This window comes from Aedes albopictus, chromosome 3, assembly GCF_035046485.1.
Source record: "Aedes albopictus strain Foshan chromosome 3, AalbF5, whole genome shotgun sequence".
Taxonomy (NCBI): domain Eukaryota; kingdom Metazoa; phylum Arthropoda; class Insecta; order Diptera; family Culicidae; genus Aedes; species Aedes albopictus.
The window spans coordinates 119,785,822-119,802,421 of record NC_085138.1 but is presented as its reverse complement, the minus strand read 5'-3'; the positions used below and the strand labels follow the sequence as shown (position 1 = coordinate 119,802,421).

General features: G+C 35.1%; 1 protein-coding gene across 9 annotated transcripts in view; it reads left to right on the top strand.

Annotated features, from left to right (window-relative positions):
• The window catches only part of LOC109399355 (voltage-dependent calcium channel type A subunit alpha-1), a 119,590-nt gene that overhangs the window by 88,975 nt on the left and 14,015 nt on the right, over window positions 1-16,600 (top strand). The window lies entirely within an intron of this gene.

Genomic DNA, 16,600 nt, shown 5'->3' with positions numbered 1-16,600 from the left:
AGAGGTGTCCCACATGGGAGCTCAAGACTTATCCGATGTGCTGCCTGCGTTAACGTTGTCACCGAACTCTCGACAACTGACCCCGACTGAAGCCAAAGCCTCCGTATTTATAGCCTAAATTTCCTAGCAATACCCGAACCAGCTTGGGCGTGTCTAAAATTCCTACGATCATTCTCGTCTTGCCGAAGATGTCATGATAATTCCTAACAATGCCCGAACCAACTTGGGCGTATCCAAAACCCTACCAAGAATCTTAATGCCAACGAAAAACTTAAATATCCTAACCACGCCTGACTTGGGCGTGTTCGCACAAAACCTACTGAGAATCTTTACACCAAGGCCTACATCTTCTAGCCCCGCCTCACTTGAGCGTATACAATGCTTGGGTGTGTGAAAGAATTGAACCCCACCATCGACGTCATTATCATTCTCCCCATCATCATCATCGTCACCATCATCATCCTCATCGTCTTTGGAATTTGGCACCAAATTCTCCAAAACAAAGCACCCGCTTTGTTATTGAAGTGTACCTTACTTGGGCACAGTGACCCTACCAAGCCCCGGCCGCGGATGTTGGTTGAAATTATACCCCCACATTCTTTTCTTTCAGTTAACTCGAAGTCAAAACAAATCGAGTGCAAAATAAGTCCGGCGCCGTATGCCGCCAATCGAAACAAAAAATAAACAATCTTTGTTCCAGCGCGATCAATAGGATGTCGCGGTTCCATATCATTCTTTCGGGTTCATTACCCATCGTTGTCCCAAGCGTAATTGAAATTGCACCACACTGATCGGACCTAGCGCGTTGCAACATGATCGCACCCGGCCACCACCGGACGATGATGGGTTATAAAAACTAGGTTAGTAACGAATGGTGCGATTTTCGTTGCTTCCAATATGCCGTGCGTGAGGTAGGTAGACCCTACGATGAAAATTGAATCTAAAATCCCCCCCCGGGCAGCTGTTGGGAATGTGGGGTGAAAATGCATTTTTGTTTCAGTTGAATTGACTTTGAATATCGGAAGGCGTGGGAATATTTAGGTCTTTGCATGCCCTCCCACTTAGCGGAGTTTGAACGTGTATAAAATCACGTTCAAATGTAAGTATGTGGGTAAAATGTATCCCCCGAAAAAAAACTCAGCATTTAAATGATGATGCTAACGATGATTGTTAATATATAAACTGAAACTGCTATACTAATCTTTATCTTCCCAGTAAGTGTCTTACAATATTTTCCACTACAGTTGATTGATCTGAATATCCCAAAGAAACTTTAAATTTTGTATTAACCTTCTTACATTCTTCCTCAAGAGAATGACTTCCTTGGTACTCGCTGCTGCTCCTCTTGATTCGTCGTAGGGGTTGTTCGTCTGCCATTGATATTTGCCTCTTCTTGTTAAATCCCCAGATCAATTGGTTAGTATCAGGTCTCAGATGAGTGGTATCGTTGCTCTCCTGTTATACTGGTTTGTCTTGAAGATTATGTAGTAGATTCAGTTGATGTCGTCTCCTCGGTTGTATCGTATTCCGTGCTTGTAATTCCTGCGTTGTCGTTTGCAAAAAAATAGTTTTACTGTTGTTTCTTGGAAAAACGTCTCAAGCTGCATTCCGAACTGGATTGTTTATTATTGATATTTACGATGATGTGGTTGGTAAGCTATCGCCCTTTCTTCCGGCTTTGACCTGGTGCAAATAGTGGAACTGTTGCACAATCCGTTTGTAATTATTTGACTTAAATTCCAAAGTTTTTGATGATGTCAATATGACGTATTCCTGGTTTTGGCTACTGTTCCTGTATGAAACACGGAGTAAGTGCTTCTTCAGTGGTAAAAATAATGCGGTTGATGAACACTACATTGTGTCGGAAATTTTCGGGAACTTTGATGACGTCTTTCCTTTTGTCTCTCGTCACATCTTTGTATGAGTTGTTGTGGTTGTTGTATTTCGTGCTGTTCCGCACTGTGTGGTGGTCCACATTAGCAGATTATTAGATGTTCAGTAATGTTTGTCTAGATGTGCCACCCAAGTTGACCATGAATCGTCTCCGGTGATAAAATTATGTTCGCTGAATTCTCTCCTCCGTCATACCAGCACCTTTGACCTTCAACTTTCCATCCGATCTGTTATTCCTCGTCATCGTACCAATTGGCTGTGGTACGTTTTCATAGAGGTACCGTTGAACTGCTCCTCTGATTGCTCTCGCCAGGTGTTGCCTTCTCGTCTTGTCCGCCCGCGTCATCTCTCGAGGAAGTTATATTTAAATTCTATCGAAACCATCGATTTATAAAATATTGATCTACCATGGCAAACTGAACTTTTAGTCTTCATGTTATTATTATTTGTTTTTCTTGTATGTGCAAAATATAACCTTTACATTAGTATTTAAAAAAAACTGCACCATTACATTAATTATGATCTGTTACCGTTACTTTTCTTAATAGTCATAAACTGTTTTTTTTTCTCAAAAACCGTAAAATATTAAAATGTGAGTTGTAGCAATGGAAAGCTTCTGCAGGATCACTATAAACATCTGTATTACCAATTCCAAAAAATCTCACTACAGAATTCTCTCCAGTGCGTTTTCTTTCAATCCCTGTTTGCTCCGTTTCCTTTCGCAGGCTCGGCTTGATCGCCTTATTGCTACGACTTCTCCCCCTTACCGAATAAGGTTTTTGGATGGATACCTGTAACGAGACTTAGATCTTGTGTTTAATTCATGATTTTATAAAATATAAATATATTTATGTTAATTTCTAGTTTTTGTTTCTTGACGCAACCTAATGATTCCGAATCTATAAATATTATTTCATTTTTCATTCACATATTATCATTATTATTTTTTTTTTCAAATTAGTTGTTCATTCATCATTCACACTCAACATTCACAAGCATTCTGGGGGGCCCTCCCTTGTCCTCATCATTCAATTTTCATCCGATCTCGTATATACTTTCAAAAATGTTATGTAACATGGCCATTTTATATAGGAGCGTCCTCCGTAGTTTCATTTGGGTCTAAATTGTTTCTAAATTGTTTTTTTTTTCTGTTTAATCCGTTTTGCTTTATCATTTCAGAGAATAATCGTTCGGTTGTTGTCATTGTTTCTTTTTATTATTAATACTCTCAATCAACAATTTATGTCTTTTGTTTGTTTGTTCAAACCTCATTTATTATGTATTCCATATGTATTAACGTTAAATAGAGCTGCTTCTTTATTCAAGAATCTCTAAAGTTATTATTTTTCTTCTTATACATTCCCTGCTATTGTTACCCGATATACCCCAATGATCCCCTTTCAAGATTACTTTGTATTTCCCATCATATTATTCCCAATAAATCAATTGCCCAATTCTTCATTCCCAATTTCTATATACCCTTTTCAAATAATCATTTTGCATAGTTATGTTTCCTCATCCCAAATTACCCCTTTTCAGCTCTTCGGTACATTCAAATCGTTCTTGCATTCAAACTCATGCCGAATTGATGGACGCATTTTTGTTATAATTCAGCTGTACAAAATATCCCGAAACCTTATTTTTATTATCCTGATTCATTCATCATCCTCATTTCTTTATGTCTCTTCATATTCTCATAAAATTTATTTATTGCTATTATCATTATTTTTTGTTTTATTTTTTATCAATTCCTTTTAAGTAGTTACGATATAATATCAATTAAGTTAATTCGTATGTTCTCCAATCGTTAACCGCTTTGTTGTGAACCTTACTACAATTATATATGTTAATTGTTTATTTAATATAATAATTCAATAAATATTCCTAGCTATCCTACGCAAGCCTCTATCCTAACATATTATTCCTATGGTATTTTTTTTAACAACATATTTAGTAACTAATATTTACAAAAATCATTCGTAATTAGGAAATAATTGGATTTTCAATATTTACATCAATTTATACATTGACGACTATGCATAGCTAATCAATCATTATACTTTTTTAACCTATTATTGTGGACTTTTTGAAATTTGTTCCCATTTTTAATAATTGTGGTTTGTTCGCTGGGTAGGTCAACTACTGCGTATGGGCCTCTCCATTTACTTTGAAGTTTTTGACCTGTTCCTGTTGGGATTGCTTGTACTAAAACCAATTCGCCCCACATAGGTTGCCATTCTTCGGTTTTCTTGTCATAAATAATTTTACGTTTCTCTTTGGAAACAATCAAATTTCTTTTGGCGTTTTCATGCAAATTTTTAAGAATTTGTTTCATTTCGCAAAAATAGTCATTATATGTTATATCTGAATCTGTTGGAGTGTATATGGAGGTAGGAATCCTTGCCTTTCTTCCATATAAAAGTTCGAACGGACTGTATCTGGTTGAGCTATTATTTGTAGTATTATATTCAAAAGTAAAATAATCAAGATGTTGGTCCCATTGTTGCGGGTTTCCTCCGACAAATTGTCGTAAATATGTTTTCAATTCTCTGTTTGATCGTTCTACTAGATTGGCTTGTGGATGATAAGCACTTGTATTGATTTTTTTGATTTTCAAAATTTTACATGCGTGTTTAAAAAACTTGCTCATGAAATTTGCTCCTTGGTCTGTCACCAGTTCCAACGGAGTACCGAATTTACAAATGAATTTTTCGACAAAAGTTTTGGATACAGTCTCCGCTTCTTGATTGTCCATTGGAGCTACTACCAAAAATCTCGTAAGGTCGTCCTGCATGACCAGCGCATACAGGGGATGGCCAAAATGTTTGGGATAGGCAACTTTTTTTTCTCTCACAAAAAAGTTCAACAAGCTATAACTTTTCATAGAGTGCATAAAAAAATCTCAAATTTTGACTGCTTATCAACCTGTTATGTGTGCATCATTGGTACAAATTTGGGCTCGATTGATTAATATTTCGCAAAGTTAGAACCGTTCGCGTAAAACACTATTTTTCAGATAACTCATTTTTGGGGTGTCATATCTCGGAAATCAGTGAACCGAATTGAATTAAATTTTGAACGTACGCTAACAATATGTGAATGCTTTACAAACTATTAAAACATAGATACTTTTTAAACGTTGAAAAAAGTTATCATGGATTGACAATTTTTGGATTTTTCTCGAAAAAATATGATTTTTTACATTTATGTCAATAAATTTTAGTATTGATATCCAAAGATTTTCCACTTCTGTTCTCAAGTTATCTCTAATCAGATATATTAGAACCTATTTAGATTGAAGGAAGAACACATTTAGTAATTTTTGTGTGGTATTGTAAATTTGACTTATTTTCCTCTATATGGGTAAAATTTTCAATCCGGTATAACTTAATTCGCCGTGAGAAAATATTACATTTTATAATGTCGTATTGAGTATCAATATATTGTTGATAAACGTTAAAAAAATCATTCAATTCGGTTCACTGGTTTCCGAGATATGACAGTTCAAAAATTAGTTGTCTAAATAATAGTGTTTTACCCGAACGGTTCTAACTTCACGAAAAATTAATCAATCGAGCCCAAATTTGTACCAATGATGCACATATAATAGGTTGACAAACAGTCAAAATTTGAGATTTTTTGATGCACTCTATGAAAAGTTACAGCATGTTGAATTTTTTTGTGGGAGAAAAAAAGTTGCCTATCCCAAACATTTTGGCCATCCCCTGTATTTGTTGCCCCATTCGGACTCTGGGAGAACAACAATGTCCATACAGGGGATGGCCAAAATGTTTGGGATAGGCAACTTTTTTTCTCCCACAAAAAAATTCAACATGCTGTTACTTTTCATAGAGTGCAGCACAAAATTTTTAATTTTGACTGTTTGTCAACCTATTATATGTGCATCATTGGTACAAATTTGGGCTCGATTGATTAATTTTTCGCGAAGTTAGAACCGTTCGGGTAAAACATTATTTTTTAGACAACTATTTTTTGAACTGTCATATCTCGGAAACCAGTGAACCGAATTGAATGATTTTTTTAACGTTTATCAACAATATATTGATACTTGATACGACGTTATAAAATGTTATATTTTCTCACGGCGAATTAAGTTATACCGGGTTGAATTTTTTACCCATATAGAGAAAAATAAGTAAAATTTACAATACCACACAAAAATTTTTAAATGTGTTCTTCCTTCAATCTAAATAGGCTCTAATATATCTGGTTAGAGATAATTCGAGAACAGAAGTGGAAAATCTTTGGTTATCAACACTAAAATTTATTGACATTGATGTAAAAAAAATACATTTTTTCGAGAAAAATCCAAAAAGTGTCAATGCATGATAACTTTTTTCAACGTTTTAAAAGTACCTATGTTTAAATGGTTTGTGAAGCATTTGCACGTTGGTAGAGTACGTTCAAAATTTCATTCAATTCGGTTCACTGGGTTCCGAGATATGTTAGCTCAAAAATGAGTTGTCTAAAAAAAGGTGTTTTACCCGAACGGTTCTAACTTTGCGAAATATTAATCAATCGAGCCCAAATTTGTACCACTGATGCACATATAATGAGTTGACAAACAGTCAAAATTTGAGATTTTTTGATGCACTCTATGAAAAGTTATAGCATGTTGAACTTTTTGGTGAGAGAAAAAAAAGTTGCCTATCCCAAACATTTTAACCATCCCCTGTATATAATTTTTCAAATGGCTCGGATGACGTTGTAGTAACTTTTAACGGAATTCTGTTGGATTTACAAATTTTATTTTTCTGGCATGAATCACATTGTTTTACGTAATTCTCGATGTCTCTTCTCATGTTTTTCCAATTAACAGGGTGGCCACTCAACCGGGAATTCCGGGAAAACCGGGAATTACCCGGGAATAGCAAACAACCGGGAAAAACCGGGAAAAAACCGGGAATTTTTCTTAGAACATAAACCACCCTTAAAATTGAAAGTCCAGGATAATAATTTCTATTGCATCTACATGAGAACCATTATTTTTTCTTAAACATGATCAATATTTTTGTAATCTAAAGATACTAGATGCAGAGTTCAAAACTAGGTATAAATGGTATAATGGAAAACTTTAATTAATGTGTCTAAATGGAGGTATAAATGGAAAACTTTAATTAATGTGTCTTGGGTAGGACAGTCAGTGTATTGTATCATTACAGAAAAAAGTATTGCCATATTAAGGACAAGCGTCTTGAAATCCCGCTTCAACAGTGCAGGAGAACTTCAGACGCACAAATCTCAAGAATCAAGCTTCAAACAACAGTGCATTTCATTATTCCGTTGTTGCTCACTTGTAATAAGCTTAAAATAAGCAGATCAGATGCGCTGGTTTTGTTTACGAAGAGATTTGTGCGCTCGAAATCGTGAGTAGCTGCCACAGTCGGCCATTGTGGCGACCATTTTGGGATTCTAACAAGTCTGTCCTTAAAAAAATACCTTATTTTACCGCAGTGTTCCTTTACAATTACAAATGTGTATGGTTTTAGAAATTCTGTTAAATCGATCGTCTTCAAGAATTTCATAACATTTTTTCCAGTATTCCATGTTGGACATGTTCTTTAGATAGTATACAATCGATTCTTCCAGGTTGCCATACATTTCTCTTGATGATAAACCAAGGTTTTCTTCGCAGATTCTCCTAGAGATTTCTCCAAACATTCATTAAGAGATTTAACAAGATATTTTCCCAGGGATTACTTGAAACGTCTTACAAGTAACTTTTCCAAAACAATTCAACCATATCAAGCAGTTTTACCAATAATTTCCTTTTTTTTTCAAGAAAATTGTTGATAAAATTATAATTAATTTCTAAAGACGTTCTTAAATATTTTACATGCTTTTCGTCAAATACTTTTAAAGTAATTTATTTATGAATTCCAACTATATTTTACCTATTTGAATCCTCCCATGGATTTCTTCAGGAGTCCCTCTTTCATTAGTATACTGTCAAGCATCTCAACAGTGAACATTATCAAGGAATCATTTAATAATTATTCCAGAGATTCCACAAACAGTTTTTACATTCCAGATTACCTTTACAAGTTTCTTCAAGAGATTTTTCGAATAATCTCCCAGGGATTGCTACAGTAGATTCTCGAGAAATTGATTTGAGTTTTTTTTTTCAAAAATTTCATTTGGCATTTCTATTAGAAATCTCTACCCTAACTTTGAATAGAGCATATCTAATATGTATAAAATTCCGAAAATACTTTCTTGAGAAATATTTTAAGTTTTTAAGACTAGAGAAAATATGGGCTTCTTACTAAATGAAGCCTATATTGGATTTTGTTTTTCCACCAAAGATGCTCAAATATTTAGCAGGGCTCATTCGCTTCTAATTGTTAGGCATGATTAAGTTTTCGCTTTGTTCGAGATTTTACTAACGTTTTCTGAATTTTGAATGTTGATAACTTGCACAACACAAAAGAACTTCTGGTACAAAAAATCGCATTCAAGTATTTTTATGTCATTTTGAGCGTTAAACAGTTCAAGCTTAAAACATAAAATTGAACAGTTATGGTGTTATGTTGTTGGGGAATTCAAAAAATATATAAATGTAAAATTTATTAAAGCCGCCATAAATTGTCAACCTGCTAGAACGCGATCAATTGAGTCAAAAGTCTACTTCACTTGGGCTGTTTATGATGAATTATATTTTTTGACATTATTAGATCTTTGACAATGGTGCGCTTCCAGTAAGGTTAAATTGTTTACAAAATCAGAAAAGTGAGAAAATAGAAAGTAGCAATATCAGTGTTCCGATTTAACCATATAAATCAATTTCTAGAAAACCGGGAAAAAATTTTAGGTACCGGGAAAAACCGGGAAATAACCGGGAATTTATTTTGCCGAGTTGAGTGGCCACCCTGAATTAAAAATAAGACCAATGTGTTTCCGCATTCGCCTTGCTCCAACATGTCCGCCTAAAGGAGCATCATGGAACTCTCGAAGAATTGTTTCGATATCTTCATTACGTACTTCAATGCGTTCCGAATCTGCGTTATAAAGGCTTAACGTAATTTGATTTTTCAAAGCTAAAAATTGAATCATCTCAAGTACTTCAAATTGTTTAATCTTTCTGAACGAAATCAAATGAATATTTTTGGACGCTGTTATCGGCGCTTTATTTTGATTGAAGCAGTTGCTAAGTTTGTAAAAGAATGTTTTGGTATTAATCATTGAATTACTTTTGCCTTCCACAATAATTCCGAATAAATTACTATCTGGAATAGAAACAACTCCATCTTCGCAAAAATCTTTCAGCCCATGGGGTAAATCAATAATTTTTGAAATTTCATTAAATGCTGATCTGCTATTCAAAATTACAATGTTACAATCAGCATCTGCACTTTTCAAATTCCTAGAAATTTTCAATCGATTTACATCAATTGGATTATTCTTGGACATCTCTAAAAATTCATCATATGCGCTTGCCGCAAATGTGTCATTAGTATGTGTGTTATTGCATAAATCGAAAACGTCGGCCATAATGGATTCCACAACTTCAGCCTCGTCCGATATCGCACTCGTTCTTGCTGGAGGTATATTTGACACCTTGTTTATGCCTCGTAGGTCGGAGCCCGTGCAATTATTATTTACGCTATCACTCATATAGGTCATCTTTTGCGTTTTTGTTTTGGTTCCCTCGCTTTCATGGTCCCGGTCAGCGATCGCGCCCCCGTTATTGTGGCCAGAAATGGTGTAGTTTTTCATCAGCTGTTTGTTCGCTTGATCGCGGTCGCGGTGTTTTTGGTTGGATACGTTTTCTTGTTCTGCTCTTTTCGTTTGCTGTCGGGTGACCACAGCAATTAATTTCGACCTTGCGGTTTTAATTTCATCGGCTGGATGACTCTGCTCTTCTGATTCATTGTCTGGATTTAGCCTAGAGAGAAAATCCGCTACAACGTTATCCTTTCCTTGTTTGTATCGAATTTCGCATTCCAATCCTTGCAATTTCAAACGCAAACGTGTGAGGACTGATGAAGTTTCTTTTAGATGCCATATTGAGATCAATGGTCTATGATCTGTGTAAACAATAAACCTCTGATTGTAGATATAATGACGGAAATAATTCACTGCCCATACTATGGCCAGTAATTCTTTCTCAATTGTATGATATTTTCGTTCTGCTCCAATAAGTCCCCTACTAGCGTAAGCTATGGGTCTGTCAATTGATTTTTCATTCGATAAAACTGCTCCAATAGCGTATTCACTGGCATCTGTCGTTAAAACAAATGTGTCCTTGTAATTTGGTCTCACTAGCAAAGAGTCAGACGTTAAAAAGTTTTTCAATTCTTCAAATGCTTTCTGGCACTCTGAGGTCCAGTTAAATTTTACATTTTTCTTCAATAGATCATTCAGAGGTTTTCGTTTTTCTGCAATTCCTGGTATAAACTTACCATAAAAGTTTACTGTTCCTAGGAATGATCGCACTCCTTTTACAGTTTTTGGTATTGCCATTTCTCGTATAGCCTTAATATTACCATCGAGCGGACGAATACCATTTTTATCAACTGTATGTCCTAAAAATTTCAATTCGGTTTTCAAAATTTGGCATTTTGTTGGTTCAATTTTTAAAATTATGTTTACGAAGAGATTTCAAAACTTTAATCAGATTCTCGTTATGCTCTTGAATTGTTCTTCCAAAAACAATTATATCATCCAAATAAACGATTGCTTTAACATCTTCAATTTCAAATAAAACTGTGTTCATCAGTCTTTGAAAAGTTGAGGGACTGTTTCTAAGCCCCATAGGCATTCTCGTGAATTCAAAATGACCTTTGGGTGTAGAAAATGCAGTTTTTGCAGCATCTCTTGGGTCTATAGGAACTTGATAAAATCCGGATTTCAGATCAATTGTTGAAAAGTATTTGCTATCGCCTAGGCTATCCAATATTTCATTTATTTGTGGAATCGGATATACAAATGGTTTAGTTATCAAATTCAATGCCCTAAAATCTACCACAATTCTATGCTTTTTGTTTCCTTCTTCGTCTAAATTTTTCTTTGGTATGCATAAAACAGGTGCATTCCAAGGACTTTTACTGGGCCTAATAATCCCTTGCCGACGCATTTCTTCAATTTCCTCATTAATTTGTTTCTTTGTTGATTCAGGGAACCTATACTGCCTTTTATTTATTGGCACATTAGTCGTTGTTTCAATTTCATGTACTGCTGCATCTGTTACTGTCAGGTGATCCCCTTTCAAATAAAATACATCACAATATCTTGCCATTATATTTTCCATTGCGTCGTAATTAGCGCTTTTCAAATGCTTCAAATCAATTGTATCTAGCAATTTTTCGATACGATTTTTACCTTGTATTTGTTCATAATTCAAATTATCTGTCAAACTTAGATCTTGGTTTGAATCTAAATCCTCCGGCGTATATTGATTCCCGGCCTCTACATTCTTATTGTAACATCCATTATTATAATATTCTTCATCAAAATGTTGATTTATACATTCCTCGTCTTCATAATACTTCTCATAAAGGCACATATTGCATGAATAATCTTTTTTCGGTACGATTGGCTGTGTAACTATTTCATCATGTATGACTTCATCAATATCAAAATTTACTTGACAGCTTTTGTCATTGTTATCATATTGTATACAATTACTATTATCTTGTAAATCAGTCTGACAAGATTTATCTGATACTATTACGTACTTTGTTGTTGTAATATTGTTAATATTATATTCTACACTATCTGGCTTGCGTAGGGCTATGTAATCAAAGTTCTGGCTAATATATAATGTATGCTGTTTCAAAAATTCTGCTCCTATGATACCATGTACATTTAAGTGGTGAACTAAATAAAATTTTATCTTATACTTAGACTTCCCAATTATTAAACTAACTTCAGTAGATCCGAGCGTTCTTGTTTGACTTTCATTGAATCCCGAAATCAAAAACTTTTCAGATTCAGAATAATCTATGTCTGTTGCTCCGATTCTAGGGGCTGCATCCCATCTTAATATGTTTAGTTGTGAGCCTGTGTCTATCATGTAATTGATTTTCGTGTATGGTCTTTCTACAGTGGGGATATTTAACATAAATTGATTGTTGCCCGTCCAATGTATAAATACTTTTTCTTGTGCTGGAATGCATTTATCAAATTGAACCAATTGTTTTTGTGGTATGTTATAACTCTTATTTATGTTCATGGGCATAATTTTCTTATTACTTGCAGCATATAAGCGCCTTTCTAAATTATTTTCTGATTGACGGAGTGATCGGACGCAATTAACGAACCTCCGGCTATTTAGTTTTTTCGTTCATTATAGTAAATGTTGTTGTTTTGAATTCCCATGTCGCGTTCATCAAAAGTTCTGTTGGTCCAATAAGGTGTTATTTCATTAAAACTTGTCTGGTAATCACCACGATAAATTTCTTGTTGTCCCAGATTTCTATAATTGTTGAAATTTCCCTCATGCACTATTTCGGACTGGTTGAATCTACTTTTATCGTAATGAAAGTTGTGGTCGATACCTAGTGGATTACTGAATCTCTGTTCTTTATTTTGTTGCCTGTAAGATTCTGCAATGTGTGAATCCCTCAATCTCTGTTCGACGCGCTCTTGTTGTTCTACCTCGATGCATTCTTCTTGTAGGTAATCTACCAAATCCTCCAATGACTCTTCTTTTTTCGTTTTTGCAAAAAAATTCAAATTTCTATCTTTCAACCCCGCTAGAAAATGTATTCTTAAATGTCTTTGAGCGTATGACTCAATTGTAGGATCTTTAACATAATCTTTTTCAAATTCATCAATATTTTTCTTAAGTTGAAGAACGCGTTCTTTGTAGCTTTTAAAACTTTCACACTTGCCTTGCTCAAGGGTCTCTATTTTGTTAAACAGTTCTTCCAATTGTAAACTAATTCCGAATACTTTTTGGAGATTATCTTTCACTTTATCCCAAGTATTTGCAAGAATGTATTTAAATTTTAACGCTGCTGGGCCTTTAAGTTTAGACAGTGCAATTTGAATGAGTATGGTTTCTGCATTTTTCCTTTCACTAGCATCAGTTATCCGTTTTATGGGTTTCAAAAAACAATTTATTTGATATATGAAAGCATCCAATTCACACGCACTACCATAAAATTCTGGAATACACTGTATAGCAAAACCTATTGGAAATTCAAATCTAGCGTTGTTCGCTCCACTATTGTTGCCTATTTCATCCATTGTATTCGTGGCCATTTTTATGTTGATATTTTTACTGATTTTTTTTTAATTCAAATTAACACGACCTAATTGTTGCCGGTCTGTTGCATAGTTACAAAATTATTATTTTTTTTTTCAACTTTTAATTGATTCCATTCCATTGTAATGCTAGTTCACAGCTGAAAATCATGTTTAGTGTAAAATTATGCCCTAAGTTTGAAAGCATAAGGAAAGAAAAATACAGTAGAGCTGAAAATATTTTCGATATCCCGTACAAAGCTGACGATTTTGAATCAACATTGCTACAACTGCTAAAGATTTTTTTTTTTGAAAGAAAAATACAAATCTTGTTTTATTTATTGAATATTTTGCTACAATTTAAGGAGATTGTTCCCAATACTCATCAATATCTAATCTGACGAGAAAAAAAATAATCAGATATTCAAAACATATTACATTCAGCTTCCTCTTATTGCAAAAAAGATATTTAAATTTGGTGAATTGTAACTTGAGATTTTTGAATTTTAGTAAATTCTAAAAAAAAACTTGGTTGCGATTGTCTCGTATAATAAAAAAAACTGTACTTCTTAGTTTTCTTATTTTAAACACGGACTCAAAATCAGCACGTTATTATGCATCAATAATTTTAATCGTTAACAGAAGTCCGCGACTTTCCTTTGATTTTGTTAACTAGTGTTATTTGTTCGTATTTTTCATCCACTTGTTCTTCTTGAAATCATTATTCTTGTTATATTTTTCCATTATTTATTGAAAATCACTATGATTTCCTTTTTTTTATAATTTTTTGAATAACTTCTTTATTTTTTCCACAACAGTATTTCAATTAAAATGTTTTTGTTTATATCGTAAAAATTTTTCATCATTTCAAACCAACTCACAAAAATTTAAACCATCTCAAAACACTTAATCATTTAAAAGGTTAATACTCACGATACCATCAAATAATGCAGGCTGAATGATGTCCATTGGTCCAGACTCTCGGTTCCATACACAGGTTGTTGCGTTGCCATTTCCAATTCCGTGCTACGTTGTATTCCACTATCACTTGCGCTGCCACGAATTTCATCTTTTCCATCCAGTCTGTAACATTGTTTTCTTCTCAATTGTTCAAAACTGTTCAATGTTTATGGTTTGCACTGATTCTGACACTGATTTCTTCTTCCAGTCAGAAAATTGGCGTCCCGCTGTTCTAATTGTCGAACAGTTTTTCGCTGTCACCATATGAAGCGCCCTGTACCGTCCAGGGGCTGCATTAAACACAACACGGAATGTGATATCTTTCATTTCATTACAGTCCGACACAGTTTTAATAAACTATATTGAAGTATCACAAACCATCACGTATCTTATATTACAACGATTCACTTTTTCTTATATCACCTTAACATTTTCTGTATTTCTTCACCAAACTACTAGAGACACTTCCAGCTTCTTCTTGAATACACTACGTCCTACCTACAGTAGTATGGTACACGCTTGTATGGAAAAAATAAATCCTCGCTCCAGTTGACTTTTTAGATTCCATTTAGGTCCCATATGAACTGTACAAAATTTCAACGCAATCGGTGAAACTATAATTTAGCGCAAGCGGTTCAAAGTTTTCATAGGATTTACTATGGGAAAAGTTACACTTTCAGATAAAAAATCCCAGAGGTCGTCCCTTGTCTCCTTAATTCAAATCGATCAATGTTTCTTGTAGAAAAATCAATTATGAAACTTTCCGTCGAAGACCGCAATACAATTGGATGCTTGTGGAAAAAGTTATTGATTTATTACCGATTAGTGATCCAACGAACGGCTTTTTATTTTGTTTTATCAGCAGCACTGTTGCTGCCGTTGTTGCATGGGGTGGCGGGAGGCATCACCACCCCCAGAAACAGCAGCAGCCAAGGCAGCAGCTACAGTGCTGCTAATAAAACAAAACAAAAAGCCGTTCATTGGATCACTAATCGGTAATAAATCAATAACTTTTTCCACAAGCATCCAATTGTTTTGCGGTCTTCGAAGGAAAGTTTCATAATTGATTTTTCTACAAGAAACATTGATCGATTTGAATTAAGGAGACAAGGGACGACCTCTGGGATTTTTTATCTGAAAGTGTAACTTTTCCCATAGTAAATCCTATGAAAACTTTGAACCGCTTGCGCTAAATTATAGTTTCACCGATTGCTCTGAAATTTTGCACAGTTCATATGGGTCCTAAATGGGATCTAAAAAGTCGACTGGAGCGAGGATTTGATGTTTGTCCCATACTAACCTACAGCCTTTATTTGGACAGTATCTAGAGGTGTCCCACATGGGAGCTCAAGACTTATCCGATGTGCTGCCTGCGTTAACGTTGTCACCGAACTCTCGACAACTGACCCCGACTGAAGCCAAAGCCTCCGTATTTATAGCCTAAATTTCCTAGCAATACCCGAACCAGCTTGGGCGTGTCTAAAATTCCTACGATCATTCTCGTCTTGCCGAAGATGTCATGATAATTCCTAACAATGCCCGAACCAACTTGGGCGTATCCAAAACCCTACCAAGAATCTTAATGCCAACGAAAAACTTAAATATCCTAACCACGCCTGACTTGGGCGTGTTCGCACAAAACCTACTGAGAATCTTTACACCAAGGCCTACATCTTCTAGCCCCGCCTCACTTGAGCGTATACAATGCTTGGGTGTGTGAAAGAATTGAACCCCACCATCGACGTCATTATCATTCTCCCCATCATCATCATCGTCACCATCATCATCCTCATCGTCTTTGGAATTTGGCACCAAATTCTCCAAAACAAAGCACCCGCTTTGTTATTGAAGTGTACCTTACTTGGGCACAGTGACCCTACCAAGCCCCGGCCGCGGATGTTGGTTGAAATTATACCCCCACATTCTTTTCTTTCAGTTAACTCGAAGTCAAAACAAATCGAGTGCAAAATAAGTCCGGCGCCGTATGCCGCCAATCGAAACAAAAAATAAACAATCTTTGTTCCAGCGCGATCAATAGGATGTCGCGGTTCCATATCATTCTTTCGGGTTCATTACCCATCGTTGTCCCAAGCGTAATTGAAATTGCACCACACTGATCGGACCTAGCGCGTTGCAACATGATCGCACCCGGCCACCACCGGACGATGATGGGTTATAAAAACTAGGTTAGTAACGAATGGTGCGATTTTCGTTGCTTCCAATATGCCGTGCGTGAGGTAGGTAGACCCTACGATGAAAATTGAATCTAAAATCCCCCCCCGGGCAGCTGTTGGGAATGTGGGGTGAAAATGCATTTTTGTTTCAGTTGAATTGACTTTGAATATCGGAAGGCGTGGGAATATTTAGGTCTTTGCATTTGTATCAATCCATTATTTCATGATGAAAATACCAAATCTCTGTTTGTTTTAACGAACTGTCAAAAATTTCAACAAATGAAAATATTTGTATTATCAAACAATAGAACAGCTCAGTTTAAACTAGAAATCAGTTTGTCGCTATAGTAAACTGAAAAATT